The sequence below is a fragment of the Felis catus genome, chromosome D2, assembly GCF_018350175.1.
Source record: "Felis catus isolate Fca126 chromosome D2, F.catus_Fca126_mat1.0, whole genome shotgun sequence".
Taxonomy (NCBI): Eukaryota; Metazoa; Chordata; class Mammalia; order Carnivora; family Felidae; genus Felis; species Felis catus.
In genome coordinates this window covers 13,782,384-13,797,940 of record NC_058378.1, presented here as the reverse complement: position 1 = coordinate 13,797,940, position 15,557 = coordinate 13,782,384, and the positions used below count along the sequence as shown (strand labels likewise).

The 15,557-nt window shown below is 53.8% G+C and overlaps 1 long non-coding RNA gene across 1 annotated transcript; it reads right to left on the bottom strand.

Annotated features, from left to right (window-relative positions):
* Positions 1-9,007: 9,007 nt before the first annotated feature.
* LOC123380746 lies at positions 9,008-15,199 on the bottom strand. The gene is made up of 2 exons (XR_006586885.1): positions 11,133-15,199; positions 9,008-10,955 (listed from the first exon to the last, which is right to left on the bottom strand). It is a non-coding gene; the product is annotated as an uncharacterized LOC123380746 (long non-coding RNA).
* Positions 15,200-15,557: the final 358 nt, after the last annotated feature.

Sequence of the window (15,557 nt, the reverse complement as noted above, 5' to 3'; positions counted from 1 at the left end):
TGCATTGAAGTGCAGCCTACTCCCTGCAATTCGATATTTGCCTTGTGGACAACCTTGTGCCATTCAACACAGACAACCCAATCACAGCACGCTGCGGCCAGCTTGCCCCGCTCTTAGGAAAAGCTAACGATGACCCCGCACAGGAGCACGGGGCCTGAGACCTTCCACTTGGTTCCCAGCCTGCACGCGAAAGGGGGAGTGAGAAGGAAGACACGCGACCTCTCCCCAAACGCAACTGTGGCAAAGACTGCTGGTGGCCTGACAAAACCATCTTTGGAGACTGTCTCCCCGGGCGGGCACATGGCCGCCCAGAATAGAGGTTACATCCCAGCCTCTTCTGCAGCCATAGAAGTTCTAGATAACGGGATGTAAGCAGAAGTGTCCTGTGGCTGCATTTTTGTTTTGTTCTCTGCTTTCCCCCCTCTTTCTGCCTGCCGCCTGAAACGCGGGTGCTGCCATCTTGGACCAGGAGAAAGAGAGTCAAGGGCCAAGCGAGGGCCAAGTGGAGGGTCGGGGAAGGCTGGGCCCTAAGGAGTCCGCGGATCGCTTCCCCCTGGGCTCAGTTTATGTGAGACAGAAATAAACTCCTATCTGTTTTAAGCCACGGTGATACTGAATTTTCTGAATCTTGGAATTGAGTCCCGCCCTCCTCATTCCAACAGCTCCATCTCAAGACAAAGTCACCACTGAAAATGGCTGGCAGGCCTAATCCACTATGGTCCATCTACAAAGCTATTCCTCGCAGCGAGTGCCAAAAAGTACACGTTGTCACCAAAGCTACCTGAGATGGTTTCTAGAACAGCAGAGCCACAAGCTCACCCGTTCGTTTATCCACTGTCCCACGTGTGCACTCGGCCGGGTGCTAGGCCGGATCCCGGAGGTTCAAACATCAACAGGAGGGACTGGGCCCTGTCCTCCCAGGAAGTGCTCCCACTCTCACAGGGAAGAGAAGCCAGAGAACAAGCAACGAGATGAGGGGAGGAAAGCGTGCAAAGGACAGCGCGGTGTGGAGATTCAGCCCTGTGAGGAAGCCCATCCGCTGACAAGCACGACCATGTATCCCTCGCTTGTCAGATGCACTTTCATGGGAGGAGAGGGCAGTCTGCAGGGAGGAAAAATGGGTGGGCAGGCCAAGGGAGAAACGTGCACGAGATCAGGGCAAAGGGGAAGTCGCCACCACTGTGCTGGGCCACCTCCACGTCCCCGGCCAGGTGTGGGTACAGGCCACTGGCTTCTCCTCTAGGTGCAGTGGGGACAGACATAGGCCACTGTGTCCCCTTGGGAGCGACTTGGCCTTTGTTCTCTCCTGCTTTGTAATGCTTCCTCCCCCAGCACCTGCCCCATTTGCCTACAGAGACCTCAGAACCAACGCTCCACCAGGGAACAGCCCTCTCTAGACATCTCCCCACTCGGCTGTCTGGTTCTCACTCAGCACTGTCCTCTGATCCCCACCAATGTCCCCTCCAGAACCTCACTCCCCAGGCTTCTCCCATCATGGTGTAAGGGCGCATCCCTCTATTTTTTAAAAATGTTTATTTATTTTTGAGACAGAGAGAGAGAGAGAAAATTCGAGAGCTGGGGAGAGGCAGAGAGAGAGAGAGAGAGAGAATCCCAAGCAGTGTCTACATTGTCAATGCAGATCCCAGTGCAGGGCTTGATCTCACGAACCTTGAGATCATGACCTGAGCCAAAATCAAGAGTCAGAGCGTTAACTGACCAGGCCATCCAGGAGCCCCAGGGCTCATCTTTCTAATCAGTTTCCAATTCCTTTTCTAATCATTCTGCTTCCCTTTCCAGATATTGATGCTGTGACATCCAAAGAAAAGCGACAGAATCTTTGTAGGTTCAAGGAGATGTAAGAATCGGGACAAGTAAATGCAGTGAATGAGTTGGAACTGGATTGTGGAAGGAGGGTGGGGAGTGTTATAAAAACATTATCGGGACCTTCCTTGGTGACATGTGAATGTCGACTTCATGTTAGATCATAGCATTGGATGAGATCATCGTGTCATGGTTATATAAGAGCAGGGCCCTCTTGGGAGATATTTGCTGGAGTATTTCAGGGTGAACAGCCATATCGTCTGCAACATAATCCCAAACAGTTCAGCAAAATAAAATGCGAATAATATGTACTCAAAGAGAGAGAGAGAGAAAAATCTGTATGAAAGGTATATAGATGTTCCTTGTACTATTCTTGCAACTTTTCTGAGGAAAAGAAAAATTCTTTTCTAAGAATTTCTTTCAAAATACAAAGTGGGGGCGCCTGGATGGCTCTGTTGGTTAAGCGTCCAACTTTGGCTCAGTTCAAGTTCTAGCGGCTCATGGGTTCAAGCCCCACGTCGGGCTCTGCGCTGACAGTACAGAGCCTGCTTGGGATTCTCTCTCTCCCTCTCTCTCTCTCTCTCTCTGCCTCTTCCCTGCTCATGCTTTCTCTCTCTCTCTCTCAAAATAAATTTTAAATAACTACAAAGTAAAGAGAAACATCTTAAAGATTAGAGAGAAAGAAGAAGAAAAGAAGGAACCCAGAGGCAGGGGTGGAGGTATTACCAAAAGAAGAGTCTGAGAGTCGCCTGGGTGGCTCAGTCAGTTGAGCGTCCGACTTCAACTCATAATCTCACGGTTCGTGAGTTTGAGCCCCGCGTCGGGCTCTGTGCTGACAGCTCGGAGCCTGGAGCCTGCTTCGGATTCTGTGTCTCCCTCTCTCTAGGCTCCTCCCCTGCTCATGCTCTGACTCTCAAAAATAAATGCACATTTAAAATAATATAAGAATAATAAACAAAATATTAAGAAGAGTTTGAAAGAGCTAAAAGGTCACCCAGAAGGGAGATGACCACGGGAGACGTGGTCTAGTCTGAGAAGCCCTCGAGACCGGGGACAGAGCCTCATGGTTTCCTGGGCTCCAGACCCCAGCCTCCCCGCATGATAACAACCCTCCTTAACTTTGTTTGCCCTGCTATTTATAGAGCGACTGCTTTCTACATAAGGCCCCGAAATAGAAATGTTAAAAGAGCGGCTGGTGCCTCACGGGAACCTAATAAAACGTCTGTTTCCAAACAGTCCTGCTTCTGTCATAAATATTCTGTGGTTCTTGCTCCTTCCTACTTTATTAGCAGGCGCATTTGCATCAAAACGGGACTCCATTTATTAAGAATTTATCTCTCCCTGCTGTTTACCACCTGCCTGGAGATTCACGGGGCCGCCTGGGACGTCGCCCACGATGGAGTCACACTGGCCTTAAGTCCAAAGGTGAGGGGCGCCCGGCCAGCCCAGTGAAGACTCAAAGAGGGATGCCGTGTTCTGGGGCCTCAGCACACTGAACCTAAAAGCTGATGCGCTCGCACACATGTACATGAGTGACATTGCTGGCCATGTCCCCGGGGACGGCTTGGTGGGATCCGGGCAGGGCAGCCCCCATTGGCTGGCAGACAGATCCTCAGATGGCCTGTAGGGTCTGCTTGCCCCCAAGACTTCCGGGTCCCTTCATCTTTCCAATTTATCGTTGGATGGTGTCTTTTTTTTTTTTTTAATTTTTTTCAACGTTTTTTATTTATTTTTGGGACAGAGAGAGACAGAGCATGAACGGGGGAGGGGCAGAGAGAGAGGGAGACACAGAATCGGAAACAGGCTCCAGGCTCCGAGCCATCAGCCCAGAGCCTGATGCGGGGCTCGAACTCACGGACCGCAAGATCGTGACCTGGCTGAAGTCGGACGCTTAACCGACTGCGCCACCCAGGCGCCCCTAATGGATGGTGTCTTAATTTGCTCAAGCAGATTACCACAGACTGTGTGGCTTAAACGAGAGACATTTCTTTCTGGAGGTTGGAGGCCCAAGATCAAGAGGCTGGCCCGGGGGGTTCCTGGTAAGAGCTCTCCTCCTGGCTTGCAGATGGCCGCCTTTTCTCTGCATCCTCACATCTGGACTGTGGGAAGGGGCAAGTGAGAGGGGGCTCTCCGGTGTCTCTTCTTACAGGGACACTAATCCTATCAGGTCAGGGCCCCACCCTAATGACCCTGTTTCACCCTAACTGCCTCCATAAAGGGCCTGTCTCCAAATACAGTCCCATTGGGGGTTGGGGCTTCCACATATGAATTGAGCGGGGACACCATTCAGCCCCGAACAGACGAGCTGTCGCTGAGGCCCCCAAACCCTTCTTTTGGTGAGAACCAAGGCTGCCCCCTCCTTTCGGCTGCCTTCGGGCCTTGCCTACCATCTCCCCCCTCTTTGCCAGATCGTGGCCTCGGCCTACCTCACGCTGAGGGGACCGAGGGTCAGACCAGAGGCAAGGTGGCTGGACAGGCCCAAGGCGCTGCATGTGGGAAGCAGGCAGGGGCGCAGGCTGCCAGTCAGGTTGGGCCCCGTACGCGAAGCCCTGTCCGGGCTCCGACCCTCCTCAACCCAGGGCAGCCTCTGCCCAGGAACTGACCGTGAGAGAGCCACCGAGTGACCCCGGCGCTGGGCACTCAAGGGCTCTGAAGGGCTCCGAGCACAGCAGTCCTCACGTGTGATTGCCATTCACATTGTTGCATGCCTAACAATCGGGAATGTTTTACTTGGAACCGGCGTGCAATCCCATCATGCTCTACTTCCTTTGTACCGAACAAGTGTTATTTAATGGGGCAGTTTTGATTGTTTTGGAGATAGGCACATATTTGGAAAGAGGAGGGGTTTGTGTGCCTTGATTATATTGGCCGGCTTCCTTTATTTTTTCTGGGAAATCCTTCTTCCCGTGTGTAGAGATGGTAAGTCTCACAGAACCGCACAACAGAGCACATGAGACCCTTGCCCCCCTCCTCCTGGGGCAGTTTCATCCCAGCCTGCCCGCTCGGGGTCCTGGGAGGCCACGGGGCAGGGGCAGGGGCCGAGTCAGTGGCGCCTTGGGAAGCTGTAACGTCACACTTAGGTGAAGCCATCCGCGTGAGCTGGCCTGTCTGCTCGGTACTGGAGACGGGGACATATCAAATTCCGAGTGGGCTCCAAAGGCCTCGTGCTGGCCCCGGGTCAGCACAAGCGTCTGGGGCCCCCTCCCTTCCCTTTCCGCTCCTTGCCTTCAGCTCTCCCCCGCCCCCCTCCACCCGGAGGCCTTTCCTCTCTCACGGAATGTCAGCCTTCGATGGAAGAATGACCATTGTTCCTTCTCAGGGAAGAGGCCTTCATGACCGCTGTCCTTTCTCGCATCCTGTTCCTGGATTCTGAGTCCCACTGTGGGGCCGCCTAGGCTTTCTGCCCACCTGGGAGCCCGCCTGCCCTGGGATTTGCACCCCCACCCCGCCCTTGCACTCTCCTTCTCCCCCAGCCAGCTGGCTCTGGCCTTTCTCCTCTCCCCTCTTCAGGGCCACCAGACTCCTAGTGGGGAAGCGTCCTCCAGGGGTGGGGGTGGGGAGGCACCTACCTGGGCGGCTCTACCTTCTGCTTCCCCATCTGCATGCTCTGTGCATCATGGGACACACTTGTCCAGGACCTCATGTGAAAAGACCCACAGCCAGGCAGGTCCCCCCCCAGGGTCCTGGGTGCTTCTTGGTGGCACCATCTGGGATGCAGACCCCAGAGGGCTTGCTGACTCACCAGGGATGGAGGTGACTGTCTCCCATGTCTTTCAGGGCAAAAGGAGGCCTAGTCGGCATCATGTCTCACAGACTCACAAAGTCCCCTGCTTGCTCGCCAGCCCCTAGTCCCGGGGAGCCATTTCTGCGGGCTGATTACCACCCAGGGACCCAAGGACACCAGGCCTGCGTCCTGCTCCACCCCCAAGTCCCAAGGCCGGGGACAGGGGTGGCTGGTTTGGGAGCTGGAATCCAGAACATTACTCCTATTTCTGCAGCTACATTTTCTCTTTACCATCTGTAAGTTCGGTTCCTTCTGAACCCTCAAAAAGTCGAATGTGATCACTTCCCTACACGGGGATATAGGCGTGGAACCCAAGGATCTTTCACGGAAAACGCCAAACCTGGAAGGTGGCCCTGAGAACGTGCTCTGACCCCTGTGCGTGTCCAGCTTGTCTCCTGCTTGGGGGCCACGGCGCGAGCGAGGGCAGGAGGAAGATCTTTGCACACAGCTTCTTGTACGGTGCGCTTCCTGTCCTCTGCCAGTCTCCTCTTCGTCATCCTCACCGGGAGAGAGAGAGAGAGAGAGATGTGCTTCACAGCTTTGGTAATTTCATTTTCCTGCCGTTATGAAATGTCCTAGTAAGCCCACACTTCAGCCAAGCTCAAAGGAAAATCAGTCGCGTTTCCATCCCTGGACACAAAGCGTACCTACTGGAACAGGTGGGAGCTCCCCTGCTCGGGGTCCCCAGGGCACGGCCTGTTTGGACCCCATCCCCAAATCCACCTCTTCCCCTTCTCCCCAAGGAAGGGTGTGGAGGTAGAGGCTAGAGCCCCCACGGGACCCAGCCAGGCCGCGGCCAGCACCCACACGAGGCCAGCTGTCCCCTTCAGACACAGGATGTCAGGTCAGCGCAAGCCAGAGGCCTTGGGACCGAGCCCCGGGCCAGAAACTACACTGGCTGAGATATTTCTTAGAAACAAAAGAGCCGGCGGCCCCTCTGTGACGGAATAGTCAGCTGGGAGCAGCGTGCAGGTTAACTGCTGTGTGTCAGAGGTTGTGCCCGATTCAGAGACACTGTGGCCCTGTTTCTTTCATGCTCAAGGGAACAAGAGGCCTGGAGAGGCCCAGTGTTGACCCAGACCAGGAGTCACAGCTGGAAGGGAGAAACACTCTGAATCTAATCTAAGGGCTTCTGTTTCCTTCTGTTAATGGGCTCCCTAATCCAGGGCTCTCCTCCCCCTGGGGCCCCTCCTTGGCCAGGGTGACTAGCTACTATACCAGCATATGCAGACGGCCTCAACGGTAGGGTCTCTGCTTGCTCTCCATTAGGAACCTTCCCACCATGGCCCACGACTGTCACAAACGCTGGTGCTTTCCAGGGGTTTCTCCCTCCACCCAACCTCTTTCTGCAAGAGAGCTCCTCTTCTGCTCTGTGATTCCAATCACCTGCTGCTTTCCATGGCTCATGCCTCTAGCATGAATTTCTCTTCTGAGCCCCAAACCAGATGCCCAGCTTTCTACTGGACAATGGATTCTCATCTCAACATGCCCCGCAACCAACTGTTCACCTTTCCCCCCATTCCCTCCCCAGAGAATAGGACCCCCATCCACCTGGCCACTCAAACCAGCAACCTGAATTTACTCACCATCCAGGCCCTGTAGATTCCACCTTTTGTGATTTTGTTTCGACCTTCTCCTCTCCACCCCCACCACAATGGCACTGTCTCCCCCAGGCTTCAGCACCTCTCTCGTCTGAACTCACACATCCCTCCAGCCTTCCTCTGGGCTTAATTTCTTCATCCAACCTCAACAAAGCCACCGGAGTATCCCTCTAAAACAGCAAGTTCTGGCCACATTATCCCCCAGCTTGTACCTTCAATGGCTCTCTCTGGCCCATTGGGAATCATATCCAGCCTCATCCTGCCCTGGGCCCCTCTTGTTCCTAATCTGCAGCTACACTGAAGGCCTGTCCTTTCCCAAACATGGCCTTATCTCCCACTCAAGTGTCTCTGCCTACCCTGTTCCCTCCTCACCCCTCCCAAGAGATCCACAGCAGAGATCTTTCTCTCTTTCTTTCTCAAGCCTCCATTCAAGAAGGCCCTCTCCCATGAAAACACTTCCTGACACAACAGAACACATCAGTAGTGCTCACTGCTTCAGGGCGAAGGGGCCCACATCTCATGGCTTTGTTTTCTCCTCATCTGTTCCATCTCGATGGACATTTGGGCTGTTCCCAGTTTAGGGCTAGTACACATAGCGCTGCTATGAGCATCCTTGTGCTTGTATGCTGGTGCGTGTATTACCTCCAAGCCTTTCCTTTCCTTGTGGAAAAGTTTTAAATTATGGATTCGATCTGTTTAACAGTTATTAGACTGGTTAAGATTCATATTTTCCTTAGGTCCATTTCGTAAACTGTGTTTTATAGGAATTTACCATGTATCTGAATTTTCAGATGTAATGGCATTTTACTGAAGGTGGGCTCTGTTGTGATGTCTCCTTAACATGCCTAACATTAATGATGTTTACCTGTTCTTTCTCCCCCCACCCCCTCGCTCAGTCTTGCTAGGGCTTTATTTTTTCAATCAGTTTTATTATTCTTTCCAAATAATCTTTTAGTTTTGTCGATGTTTCCTATTTTATGTGTGTTTTCCACTTCATTAAATTATTCATTTATCTCCTTTTTTTCTTCTTTTTCCTTTCTTTTGGGTTCAGCTACTGGACTGTAAACTCCTTGAAGGCAAATGTTATGTCTTGGCTGTTACATTTAGATGTTACATTATCAGCCTAGCATAGTGTCTGGCACATAGAAAATGTATAGTAAACTTTTAGGGAAGGAGATGAGAAAAGGAAAGGAGAAAAAAAGAAGAAGAAGGAAGGGAGAGAGTTGAAAGGGCAGTAGAACGGGAATATAAACTGCCCATATGTCTGTTGGTTTAGTTGTAAGACACCTGCATATTTCTATGTATGTGGGTGGGTGGGTGTGTGATATACTAGGGCCCTTTAATTTAAACATTCTCAGGGCTGGGGCGCCTGGGTGGTGCAGTCGGTTAAGCGTCCGACTTCAGCCAGGTCACGATCTCGCGGTCCGGGAGTTCGAGCCCCGCGTCGGGCTCTGGGCTGATGGCTCGGAGCCTGGAGCCTGTTTCCGATTCTGTGTCTCCCTCTCTCTCTGCCCCTCCCCCGTTCACGCTCTGTCTCTCTCTGTCCCAAAAATAAATAAAAACGTTGAAAAAAAAAAATTTAAACATTCTGCTGTCATGACTCCAATGCAGCTCATGGTGTGAATCATAAAGATACCTTCTCCTTGGAAGGTCTCATGGAGTGTTACTCAGCACATACCAGGAATCAGGTCCCATGCTTGACACTAGACAGGCAAACATAAATAAGGACTGGCTTCTGCCCTTCAAAAGCTCAGAAGAAAAATCTGGACGGTAAACAAGTGGACTCAATCTGGCCAGTGCCTGTTTTGTAAATAAAGTTTTATTGGAACACATCATGCCATTCAACTGTGGCTACTTTCACACTACAACCAAGTTGAGTAGCTGTGACAAAGACACAGGGCCCTCAAAGCAAGAAATATTTACCATCTGGACCTTTGCAAAACGTATCTGCTCACTTGCCCGAGATAATAGACCCCAAAAGCCAAGCCATGGCCTTGTCCACCACGGACGGCGCAATCCCTGGCCCATGTGTGAATGCTCAGCAAATGTGTTCTCAAGGTCCCAGGAACTTTCTGGAGTTGGGCTGAATGGTGGGTATGAATCATTCATTATCTGGTAAGTGTGTACCTTTTCCTCCAAGCAAATGCGGCACAATACCCAGCAGGTATTGTGTAAACTCTCTGTAAACTCATCAGCTTATCCCAGGCAGGACCTCCTCCAGAGATCTCCTCCAGGCCCCTCATGGCATGTGGCCCGAGTTGAGCAAATCCTGAGACCCAGAAGCAAAAACCAAGGTTCCTATAGAGAAGTAAGGGTGGCCGTGTAGTATCCATACCACACTGCTAACTTCAGTCTCCACGGCCTTATCTTCTCTTTTTTTTTTAATGTTATTTATCTTTGAGAGAGAGAGAGAGAGAGGCAGAGTGTGAGTGACGGAGAGGCAGAGAGAGAGGGAGACACAGAATCTGAAGCAGGCTCCGGGCTCTGAGCTGTCGGCACAGAGCCCGATGCAGGGCTTGAACCCACAAACTGCGAGATCATGACCTGAGCTGAAGTCGGATGCTTAACCGACTGAGCCACCCAAGCGCCCCTCCACGACCTTATCTTAAATCAAAAATTCCACCAGAAGAAACTTCTTCCTTCAGCCAGGATTGCATTAACAATAGTCTCAGAACTTATGCCCAGGACAACCTCAGAGACGCTCCGTTCTCCTGCACTGGGCATTTAGTGACCATCCAGGTGGATAAAAAGACAAGGACAAAGGCTGGGGACAGGAAAGTCCCACTGATCCCTCCAGTACTGGAGACACACAAATGCCTTTCCAAAGCCACACCTTCTCTGAAATGGACACACTGTCTTGACAGAACGATAGGAGGTATTCATCCTCTGAGACAAAAAAGTATTTACAGCAGGCAGGGCTGCAAACTATTAAAAATTCAACTGTGAGGGCACCTGGATGGCTCAGTCAGCTCAGTGTCTGACTCTTGGTTTTGGCTCAGGTCACGATCTTATGGTTCGTGAGTTCAAACCCCACTGTCAGTGCAGAGCCTGCTTGGGATTCTCTTTCTCTCCCTCTCTCTGCACCCCCCTCACTTGCTTTCTCTCTCTCTCTCTCTCTCTCTCAAAATAAATAAATATACTTAGAAAAAAAAGTTCGATCTGTGTTAATCGGCTACACGGAGAATTTTCATCCCAGCCCTCACTCTTGGAGGGCAAGCCTCAGAGCTTAGTCGGTTCTGACACATGGCTTGTTGGGTAGCATGTTTTTCTTTCCCTTCAAGTGTGTGCGCACGTGCGCTCAACTTTTTAAAAACCGTGGGTTAAAAAAAACAGTAAGTTGATCGGTAAGTCAAAGTGTCAGAACGGTCTGGGTGAGAGGAGGCACCGACAGGAAAGCCAGAAGCAGCCTGAGCGTTTAAGAGTCGGAGAAGGAAACAGAATCTCCGTTCAACCCCAGCAGATCTCTGACAACAGAGCCCACACAAAGCCAAACGTCATTTTATCTTAATTTATTGATCTCTGCTGGCGGTTGGAAGCCCTCAGAGAAAGAAGGGTGGTGAGTCCACAGCAGCTAATGCTTCTCACTGTTCTCACAATTAGGGGGTGGGGGCTGCAGGGGGACCACGGAGTGCATGAACGTGGTGGTGCGGACGCCGGAGAACCCGTGGTGCTCGGAGCAAAAACACGTGCCTGCGTTTCTCCCACAGCAGCATTTTTGAAAGTAGCCCGTTCATTTAGTTGGAAGAGAGCTCACACCAAAAAAAAAAAAAAAAAAAAAAAGACGACATCATATCATCCTCCCCCACCCGCCCAGTCATCTTGAATCACCAGCCCAGAAACGCAACCGTGGCCAGGGGGTGCACCCCGAAAATTCACCATTCCACAGTGCTCGTTAAAAAGTCTGTGATCACAGAAATGTGAATTACCAGAGCTGCGCGGAAAATCTTCACCCAGATGTGGCTCCCTCCCAGATGCCGGGGAGGCCCAGGTGCAGGCGTCGGGGAGGCTGGGTGGGGGAGACAACCCAAGGTCAAGGTCAGTCTACGACCCTCAGTATTTGGCCCTCCGGATGTAAAGCAAGCTGGTTCTTTGGATTTCTGTTTTCCCTTCCACTGCTTCCAGAGGGCTGTGGGGTTTCGCCGGGCTGGGGTTCATGAGCACTCATCACAAAACCGAAACCGAAGTCACAGAACAATGAGAAATCACCAGCCCGTGGCACGGTCAGAGCCGTGCATGGGACCGCTGCAACTCTCAAGCAGTTTTTTGGGCGACTGAAGTGACCTCCCACCACGGGCTTCCCCAGGCTGCTCCTGCTTTGTTTGCAGGGTGCCTTCCTCTCCCAGAGAGGCCACCTCGCAGGTGCTCACCTCGGGCAGGGTCACCTCTGCCCAGTGGCCTCTGAATAACCACCGACGTCCCTGAGCGTTCTGTTGTCCTCCAGGCATCCGGCACCTGCCTCCTACTGGACACCACCACCCTGAAGCCCTTCAGGTGGCTCCCCTCTGGCCTCATTCCTCTTGCTGTCTGATCAGCTTCCAGCCCACCGCCTCCCACAGCCGGAAGGCCTGGAGCCTCCCCTCCAGGATGTCTCCTGGCTGAGACCTCCTCCCTGTGACACACACTGCCAGCCCCCCTGCCGGGCACAGTGTGGACTTGGGCCTAATCCCAGGAGCGCCTCCCCCTGTAGACGGGCCTCCTCCCCAGTGAGCCTCCTTCGACACCCACTGACCCTGGTCTCCAGCCAGGCCTTGAGGACGCCCCCAACCAGTCCACACCACCGTGCCAGGCAGCCCTTCTGCAACCGAGGCCTTGCCGCCATCGGAGAAGACCTCGCGGCTGTCCCCGCGACAGGACTGTGACCATCCGCGCTCTCAGCCCTTTGCACACATCATAACCCCACCTGGACATTTCTCTCCCCCTCATCTGCCCACTCCACCCCCTCCTCAAAACCCACTGTGGCTCTGCCTCCCTGCCGTCACCCTCCGGGGCCGGAGAAGGGTGACCTCTCCTCTTCCTGAAATCCCCTCGCGCTCACTGCCTGCATGGCCTCTCGTCTGACATTGCGCCTCTGGGACAACGTTGTATTGTGATGACGACGTGGCTGTTCCTGTACTTCCCGGCCCCCTAGGCTCCCTCCGGCTCACTTTCAAGTTCAAAGTCTCCTCCTCCTCAAAACGCTACCTCTCCGATGACCATCAGAGCGGACGCGAGCCATTTACGAAGACGGTGATGAACGGTGGCCCCTGGGGCTGCCGGTGCCTCCTTCCCTTACGGGTACCAGTGGCAGGATCCCTCCCCGACCCCGACCCCGTGCCTTCCAGATCCAAGTTCTCAGCCTTCTGGCTCTCGGGTAGGCTTCGTCTACCTCTGGCTGCACCGATAGTCGGACAGCACTTCTGATTCGCAAACACCGGGCTGTTTGAAGAACTTGATCCCTCTAAGGGGCGTCTGGGTGGCTCAGTCAGTTAAGCTTCCGACTCTTGATTTGGGCTCAGGGCATGATCTCACGGTTCACGAGATCGAACCGCATCCGGCTCTGTGCTGAGCGTGGAACCTACTTGGGACCCTCTGTCTCTGCCCCTTCTCCACCTGCACTCATTCTCTCTTCAATTTAAAAAAATTAAAAAAAAAAAAAAAGAACCAGATGTCTCTCAGAATTCCCAAGGATGGCCTTCTCACATGGAGAGCCGCGCTCCTCAGGGTGTGGGTTTATGCCAGAACGTGGGGGTGGGGAGGGAGTGGAGCACGTAGGGTGGCGACGGAGAATTACCCGAAAGGAAATTACGGATTCACAGTAGGCGGGAAGAAAGGTATCCACAAAAATACAGCACGGACACTTGGGAAGTAGCTGGAAATGTTACGCTTTTCCGGGTAACCCCTCCACGCTCGCGCCGCCCACCCCGTGATGCCAGCAGGGTGAGGCGATGGAAAATGTCAGACACCCCCAGATGGGTCTGGAAAGAACAAAAAGAGTTAAGAGCTCCAGATATCATTCACCGTAGTCTGCGTTTTACTCTCATGGGACTGCATCTCGCTGACGACTGAATGAGTCAGCTCCTTGGGGCCAGACGGGGGCTCTCCTGGGCATAGACCTCACTGCCCTGCGCCCTCAGTGCCCGGTCCCCCGCGCCACACCTCGCAACACACGCAGGTTGGCTCCTAACAGGCCCGGGGGCCGTCCCAGGGCCTGGCGGGTCCAGAGATCGCTGACCCTGTCCAAAGAAGGGGCACTGGGGTCACTCAGTCTCTGGCGTGGGAGGCGGAAAAGAGGGGCCACCACAATTTACAGGAGCTCACGGGGGGCGAGCAGTAGCCAGAGGGTCAGGTGGCTTCGTGGAGGAGTGAGGAGGGAGTGGTGTTAGTTCATTCTCCACCTTCCTGTGGCCCAGGGAACAGGGCGAGAAAGAGTCCCAACAGGAGTAGCCAAAGCCTCGTGTCACGACCCCCGCCCCTGCGCCCGGCCCCTACAGCACCCACACCAGGCGGGGACCCAGCTCTGCCTCACTCCTCATTAAAAGATTTCGAGGGTGCCCAGTCGGCTGGGCGTCGGGCTTCAGCTCAGGTCATGATCTCACGGCTCGTGGGTTTGAGCCCCACGCAGGGCTCTCTGTTGTCAGCACATCATCTGCTTAGGATCCTCTGTCCCTGCTCTCTCTCTGCCCCGCCCCCCAACTCATGCTCTCCCTCTCTCTCTCTCTCTCTCTGAAAAATAAACAGGAAAAAAAAATTTTTAAAAAACAAACAAACAATTTCGGTCCTGGCCCTCTGAGTTCACCGCCTGCTCCCCCGGGGGGTGGGGGGTGGGGGGTGGGAGGGGAGCACGGGGTCTGCCCGGGTTGGCCGTTGGACCCAGGATGGGTTACTTCTCCTCTGAGCCAGCTTCTTCATCCACAAAATGGGACGATGATGGAGTCTCCCCCTCACCAAGGTCGTGCAGATTAAATGAAGGGTGGGCTTCCTTTCCCGCTCTCTTTGAGAGGGGCTATGGAAGGCGACAGCTGAAGAGACCCATGGGCCTGCGACCCAGGCCCTGCATCCCCAGGAGGTGGGTCGGGGGGGGGGTCCCCTACAGCCCCTCAGGGCCTCAGGAGGTGACTCCTCACCAGTGGCTTGTCCCCAGGCTATGCCGCACATGGCTTGACCCAGCCACTCTGCCCTGAGGTCTTGGGATGGTGCTGCGACTCCTCCCCGAGGCCGTTCCCGGCCTGGCTGGTGCCCACCCTGACCTCCTGCAGCTGCCTGGGCAAGCAGGTGCCAGGACTGGGGATGCCAACCCAGAGATGTCCGGTTCTGGCCGCCACATCTGTGGGGTGGAGGCGAACAGAGGAGCGACCCTGGGCCCTCAGCAGCAGGCTAACCCCCCCCCCAAACATACACGCCCACGACACACCCTTGTTTGGCCAAGTTCTGCTGTCGGGGCTCCATCCCAGGCCGGGAGCCACCAGGGACACGCGCCCTCACTGCGAAGACGTTTCCCATGACAAGCTCCGGGGCTGTGGCATCCTCCTCCCCGGCTCCTGTTAGGGATGACTCTCACATCATGGGGGGACAAGTCTCTGGGATGATGGCATTTGCTGTGTTTGGCTTCTCTGGATGCCCCAACCATCAGGTGTCGGGTTTGGATTTCTGTTCTCTCGAGAATGTCTACACAGCATACACTAAGCAGGTCTCACTGGGATGGAGTTGACTTGGGGAGGCCTAGCCTGGCTCATCAGCTTAGCTGCGGATTTTGCCTCAGGGTCTCGCCAACCCAGCAACTACAGTGTCCCTGGCAGCTGCCTCGGGGAGTCAGGCCCCCAAGCCCTGGGAGATGTGGGGTCTGCTCTTCAACTGTCATAGGACCAATGTGTTTTAGAAAGCGCCCCTGCGGGCGCCTGGGTGGCTCAGTCGGTTGAGCGTCCGACTTTAGCTCAGGTCATGATCTCGCGGTTCGTGGGTTCGAGCCCCGCGTCGGGCTCTGTGCTGACAGCTCAGAGCCTGGAGCCTGCTTCGGATTCTGTGTCTCCTTCTCTCTCTCTCTCTCTGCCCCTCCCCTGCTGGTGCTCTATCTCTGTCTCTCAAAAATAAAAATAAATAAACATCAAAATATTTTTTATTAAAAAAAAAAAAAGAAAGGGCCCCTGCCTCAGTCTCTCAGCTGGGCTTGCATGGAACATTCCTATGAACAGTAAATGAGGGCCAAGTTTCCCCATACAGATTGTGGGGCTTCCTCCAAGCACTTTTGCCTTTCTGAGGCTACTAACATTCTGGCTAAAGCTGGGCAGGAGTCTCAGGGTGTCTCAGATGCAGGGTAGGTTCCTACCCCTGGGGTTCTGTCCATGTCTCCAGAGCAGGCCAAGAAACTTTCAAAT